The sequence below is a fragment of the Tachyglossus aculeatus genome, chromosome X1 (genome assembly GCF_015852505.1).
Source record: "Tachyglossus aculeatus isolate mTacAcu1 chromosome X1, mTacAcu1.pri, whole genome shotgun sequence".
Taxonomy (NCBI): domain Eukaryota; kingdom Metazoa; phylum Chordata; class Mammalia; order Monotremata; family Tachyglossidae; genus Tachyglossus; species Tachyglossus aculeatus.
The window spans coordinates 42,097,686-42,104,732 of NC_052101.1; the positions used below are offsets into that span (position 1 = coordinate 42,097,686).

At 42.9% G+C, this 7,047-nt stretch overlaps 1 non-coding gene across 1 annotated transcript; it reads right to left on the reverse strand.

Annotated features, from left to right (window-relative positions):
* Positions 1–367: 367 nt before the first annotated feature.
* Positions 368–505, reverse strand: LOC119920133. The gene has a single exon (XR_005447898.1). It is a non-coding gene; the product is annotated as a small nucleolar RNA SNORA7 (small nucleolar RNA).
* Positions 506–7,047: the final 6,542 nt, after the last annotated feature.

The following is a 7,047-nucleotide window of genomic DNA, read 5'->3' on the forward strand; positions in this document are numbered from 1 at the left end:
AGACTTTAATCATTTGGGTTTTGGTGATATCCCTCTGCTATTCTGACTTTTCATTCTTCCAAAAGCTGCTCTTTCAGAAACGTCAGACCCAAGGTGGCTTTGAATTGAGACCTTTGCCATCCTCATGTCTTAAATAATTTGGTCTTTCTCCATCGTGGTTGTTGTCTTATGATGTCGAGTCATGTCTGACCCATAGAGATGAAATGGACACATCTGTCCCAGAGCACCCCACCTCCCTCTGCAATCGTTCTGGTAGTGTATCCATAGAGTTTTCTTGGTAAAAATACAGAAACAGTTTATCATTACCTCCTTCTGATCACCCTCGAGTCTCTCCCATGCCGCTGCTGCCCAGCACAGGTGAGTTTTGACTTGTAGCAGATCACCTTCCACTCGCTAGCCACTGCCCAAGCTAGGAATGGAATGGATTTGCCTCCGCTTGACTCTTCCTCCCGTAGTCCAGACTTGTAGAGTACTGGAAACTCTTCAGGTGCGACCCTGAGAGGTTCTTTCTCCATTACTCTATGTTATTGACAACAGTGTAATTCTGACCACCCATCTTCTTTCTAAAGGAGAATGACTGGGCTACAACATAATCCAGAACTATCATTCATTCATACGAGTGCTCACTGCATGCAAGGCACTATACTAAGCAATTGGCCAAGTACAATACAACAGCAAACAGACACATTCCCTTCCCACAACAAGCAACCTCCTTGTGCTGATCTTGCCACTGTCATCCTTAAGAAAATCTGTGACCTGTAATATCCATTTAAATGGTCCTCTACTCCGGAAACTTCTTAATCATCAAATGTGTGTCTGATTTCTTTTATGGTATTTGTTAAGGACTCACTATATGCCAGGCACTGTTCTAAGCACTGGAGTAGATACAAGATAATCAGGTTGAACACAGTCCCTGTCCCACGTGGGTCTCACAGTTTTAATCCCCACTTTACAGATGAGGTAACTGAGGCACAGAGAAGTCAAGTGACTTGCCTAAGGTCACACAGCAGACAAGGGGCAGAGCTGGGATTAGAACCCAGGTCCTGTGATGCCCAGGCCCATGTCCTTTCCTCTGGACCACACTGCTTCTTTTGTGAACCAAAGGCTTAGGGGTCCCTGGGTTAGGTAGGGATCAAAAATCAGAAGGGGTTACCATTTCCCTGGATCTGCTCTGGCACGACATATATATGCATTTAGTTGAGCATGCAAAGCATGGCACACACATGGCTTAAGGAGACACTTTTTTGTTTGATGGTATTTGTTAAACGCTTACTACGTGCCAAGCACTGTTCTAAGCACTGGGGTAGATACAAGGTAATCAGGTTGTCCCACGTGGGGCTCACAGTCTTAATTCCCATTTAACAGATGAGATAACTGAGGCACAGAGAAGTGAAGTGACTTCCCCAAAGTCACACAGCTGACAAGTGGCAGAACAAAGATTAGAGTTCATTCATTCATTCAATTGTATTTATTGAGTGCTTACTGTGTGCAGAGCACTGTACTAAGCACTTCGGAAGTACAAGTTGGAAACATAACTCCCAAGCCCATGTTCTTTCCACTAGATCTGAAAAGGGAGCTACATTTCAGTGGTCATGGGTTCAAATCCCAGCTCTGCCAATTGTCAGCTGTGTCACTTCTCTGTGCCTCAGTTGCCACATCTGTAAAATGGGGATTGGCTGTGAGCCCTCTGTGGACAACCTGATCACCTTGTAACCCCCCAGCGCTTAGAACAGTGCTTTGCACATAGTAAGCACTTAATAAAAAGCCATTGTTATTATTATTATTATTATTATTATTATTATTCCCTGAAAAACTAGTGTCCAGCTCAATGGTGACCTAACCCCACTCTGATCTGGAAACCTGTACTTGGAAACCACAGGACCTTACTAACCTACATTTCATCTCCCTCCACATCCCAGGTATGTCATCTCCATCAACCACATCAACATCAATAGGTCAATCAATTGTATATCTTGAAAGCTTACTGCATATAGAGCACTGCAATAATAATCATAATAATGATGATGATGGCATTTATTAAGCACTTACTATGTGTAAAGCACTGTTCTAAGCGCTGGGGATTGTCCCATGGGGGGCTCACAGTCTTAATCCCCATTTTACAGATGAGGGAACTGAGGCACAGAGAAGTAAAGTGACTTGCCCAAAGTCACACAGCTGACAAAAGAAGCAGCATGGCTCAGTGGAAAGAGCACGGGCTTGAGAGTCAGAGGTCATGGGTTCTAATCCTGACTCTGCTGCTTGTCAGCTGTGTGATTTTGGGCAAGTCACTTAACTTCTCTGTGCCTCAGTTCCCTCATCTGTAAAATGGGGATTAAGACTGTGAGCCCCACGTGTGACAACCTGATCATCTTGTATCCACCCCAGCACTTACAACAGTGATTTGTACATTGTAAGTGCTTAACAAATACCATTATTATTATTATTATTATTAATTGGCAGAGCTGGGATTTGAACCCATGACCTCTGACTCCAAAGCCCATGCTCGTTCCGCTGAGCCACGCTACTTCTCTTAAACTGTACCAACTGCTTGGGAGAATACAATATAATCCAGTTGGTAGACAGATTCCCTGCCTATCTTGTGTCTACTCCAGTGCTTAGTACAGTGCCTGGCACCCATTAAGCACTTGACGAATACCATTAAAAAAATAAAGGTGCTTTCAGTTTAAAGGGGATATATGAATTTTTCTGTTTCTCTGTTTAAGGATTTGTTCATTTATTTATTCGTTCACTTTTTCATCCATTTCATACTTTTGTGTGTATATATTTGTGTATGTTTGTGTGTGTCTGTGTGTATTTGTGTGGGGGTGTGTGTGTATGTACATATCATTCCTCAAATGATAAGTGGTCAGGATCTCACCCAACTGCTAAATCAATAAGTTTAATGTCTTGTTCTGGATTCTTTTAAGATTATGATCATAAAAAATATAGACACCTGTGTTAAAACATGATTGGCATTTTCCAAAGAAGAAAGCAATGTCAAGACATGCGTTATTACAGGGACTCTAGGGACAGGAGATTGAGACCCAGAACGGAGAAATATAAAAATACAAAAGATAGAACGAAAGGTAAAAATTCAGACAAATCTGATGTCTGAGACTAAGAAAAGTGCTGAACATTTGTAGTACAGAATTTTGTAAGTGCAGCAGACTATGCTTTGAGTTTGACATTGGGGTAATCTCATGGTGTAGAGGATAGAGCATGGCCTTGGGAGTCAGAAGGTCATGAGTTCTTGTCTGCTGTGTGACCTTGGGCAAGTCACTTCACGTCTCTATGCCTCAGTTACCTCATCTGTAAAATGGGGACGAAGACTGTGAGCCTCACGTGGGAGTGGGACTGCGTCCAACCTGATTTGCCTGTATCCACCCAACTCTTAGTACAGTGCCCGGCACATAGTTAGTGCTTAACAAATACCATCGTTATTATCATTATCAGAGAGTTTGCTGGACATAGCTCTGGTATTAATTCCGAGATTTTCCTAGTTCCAGTGAGAGACAAATGCTGAGTGTAAATGCTGTTGGAATGGAAAATCAAAATATGCTTCCAGTTCATAAAACCCAGGTGAATGATGTGGAAATGATAGCCGTTTGGTGAAACATAATCACAAAGAAGGAGGGAGGGCTGACTGTGGAGTACTAAGAGAGAATATCAGTTGGAAGACAACAGACCAGTTTGGCAAGGGACAATTAATTATTCAATCCATCAGTGGCATTCACTAAGTGTTTAGTGTGTGCCGAGCACTACACTTACTAAAGTGCTTGGGAAAGTACAACAGAGTTGGTAGATATGTTACCTGTCCACATGTTAACTGCTTATAGTCTGGAGGGGGAGAAGTAGACATTAAAATAAATTATGGATATATACATAAGTGCTGTGGGGCTGAGGGTGAATATCAAGTGTTTAAAGGATACAATTCCAAGTGCAAGGGTGTCCCAAAATGGAAAGGGAAAAGAGGAAATGAGGGCTTAGTTGGGACAGATGTCTTGGAGGAGATGTGATTGTAATATGGGTTTGAAAGTGGTGAGAGTAGTGGTCTGTTGTTCATGAAAAGGGAGGGAGTTCCAGGAGAGAGGGAGGATGTGGCCAAAGGGTTGGCAGTGAAACAGATGAGATCGAGGTTCAGTGAGTAGGTTGGCATTAGAGGAGTGATGTAAGCGTGCTAGTTGGTAGTAGGATATTAGTGAGGAAAGATAGGAGGGGGCAAGGTGATTAATTGCTTTAAAGCCAGTGGAATGGACTTTCTGTTTTATACAAATGTGGATGGGCAACCCCTGGATATTCTCGAGGAGTGGGAGATGTGGACTGAATATCATTTTAGAAAAATGATCTGAGCAGGAGGATGAACAGGAGTTGGGAGAGAAAGGAGGCAGAGGTGTTAGCAAGGAGACTGACGCAGCAATCAAGGTAAGGATACGAGAAGTACTTGGATCAGCACAGAAGCAGTTTGAATAGAGGTGAAACAGTGGATTTGACTGATGACGTGATTGTTGAACCGACGGGAATTGAGGACATACTGAATACATGGGTTGATGACAGAGATGAGCCAAGGATAATGCCAAAGATATGGGCAATCAGGACGAGGACCGTTGTGCTTGAGCAATCAATTAATAAAACAAAGATACGTATTGAGCCCTTACTGTGTAGACCACTGTAGTAAGTGCTTGGGAGAGTACAACACAGTTGGTAAACACAATCCCCAACGGTAAGGATCAAACAGAAGTCTTTGGAAGATTGAGGTTTTTAGAAATTGGTCTAGAGCATGGGTTTGGGACTTGAGATAGCTCTAATTCTGGCAGTAATAATTGCTCTGTGAAATAAGGCATGCTATATGTAAATACATATTGGACTGTGTCCAACCTGATTAACTTGTAACTACCCCAGTGTTTACAATAGTGCTTGACATATAGTAAGAGCTTAACACATAATAATAATAACAATAATAATGAATATACAGTAAGAATTTTGCAAAACCAGCATGCTTGAGGAATGGGAGATGCCTCAGTTATTTAAGAGTTAAAGTGGCCCATCTGGAAGTCTTTGCATAATAACAGAGAGGGCTCTGAGTTCAAGCCCTCTGGAAGCCTCCAAAATACAGTGAGGATGAGCGAGTACTATTTGGTCATTGTATTAGCAGAAGAGAATAATCATATAGGAGACTGAAGCATAGTCATTCCAGAGCTTCAAGAAAGTCTGACAAAAGCCAGTGATTCAGTAAACTTGGGTTGCCTGATCACTTTAGGAAATATTCTCACCCCGAAACTGTTAGAGGAAAAGTATTTTCTTTTTGAACACAGCAAAGGAGCAAAACAGAGGACATACAGCTTGAAATCAGAGGAACAGTCATTGGTGTAGAGATGGGCACTCACTGATGGTGCGATGAAGCTGATTGTATCGCAGAGTTTAGGTGAAAACCCAAGAGAATCAGTCAATCAATTGAGCACTTACTGTGAGCAGAGCACTGTACTAATAACTTGGTATAGTACAATACAATAGAGTTGGTAGACCTCAAGGAAATTACAATAGAATAGAGGATTTTATATTCCAGTGGAAGAGGTTAAATCTATCCTACAGGAAAGATTCAAGCATTATAAACTCTTCCACTCTTCCAAATGTTTGCCCATGAATAGGACATTACATAGTGCCAGTAAGTAGAATTTTCTGGTTGGTAAGGTGCTGGGTAATAAAGCTTCGGCTGCCTATAAATATGTAAAACATGAAATATAATTTAATACTGGAATAATGTTGCTATTCTTTGGTAAAATAGTAACAAATTATTCCTAGTGAAGACCAGTCAACAAGGACTGTGTCTTTCGCATGTACTGAGAAGCAGCGTGGCCTGGTGGAAACAGCATGAGACTGGGAGGCAGGGGATCTGGGTTCTAATCCCACCTCTACTGATTGCTTTCTGCAAGACCTGGGGCAAGTCACTTCACTTCTCCGTGCCTCTGTTTTCTTAACTGTAAAATGGGGATTAAATCCTATTCCCTCCCATTTAGGCTGTGAGCCCCATGTTGGACAGGGCTTGTGTACAACCTGATAAATGTCTATCTATCCCAGCACTTAGAACAGTGCTTGGCGCACAGTAAATGCTTAACGGTGAGGTAAATGAGACCCAGTGAAGTGACTTATGCAAGGTCACCCAGCGGATGAGTGGAGGAGCCAGGATTAGAACCCAGGTCCTTCCAACTCCCGGGCCAGTGCTCTGTCCACTAGGTCGTGTTGCTTCGCTAAAAAAATGTGTGTGTGATGTCATCACTTGGTGATACCTGGCCAGGAGACACGTGTCTAAGTGTCCGACATCAACAAGGGCTATCACAGCCATGTTAGATGGCAGCCCATCCATTAGGGCAGGGAGAGGACACCTTGCAAAGTTCACACATTCTCGGGGCTACTTAGAATTAGAACTTCCTCGCCCCATCTGCCTCTGCTGCACAGGGAGATAGGGCCCACGGTCTCCCACATGTCAGGAGGAAGTTACCCTTGTATCCCTTCAGGTGGAATACGGCCTTCTCATTTTGCAGGGTTAGCTCCGGTGCTTAACATGAAAAATGGGTTTTGTCCCCCAGTGGCTGTCACGAAACACAAAGCTGTCAGAGCGACTCACACTTCTCTAGGGGAGATCCAGACTGTAAAAGAGACTAGAGACCAAATCCACTCTGTGTGCTTTCTTCCCTCAGAAATGCGCAGAACAAGCAAATGACTGGGATAATCTGATCTGCTCCTGAGTTAAAATGCAGTGCGTTTCCAATATCCATTCCGAGGGGACAGAGACGGTAATATGTTTGTTCCCAGACCCGAGCTGAAGTCATATCCTATATCCCACAGCTCCATTTCCATTCAGTTATCACCCTCACGTGTCCTAGAGAGTCAAATGCCCAGTGCCTCAGGAGAGTTAAGGTTCCTATTTTTCTGTACAGATACATAGAGAGATGCATGTTTTATTTCCAATTTGTCTGTAAATATGAGAGTTCCTTAAATCTGCTAGTCTGATGTGTGTTTGTGTGTGTGTTTGTGTGTGTGATCTATCTG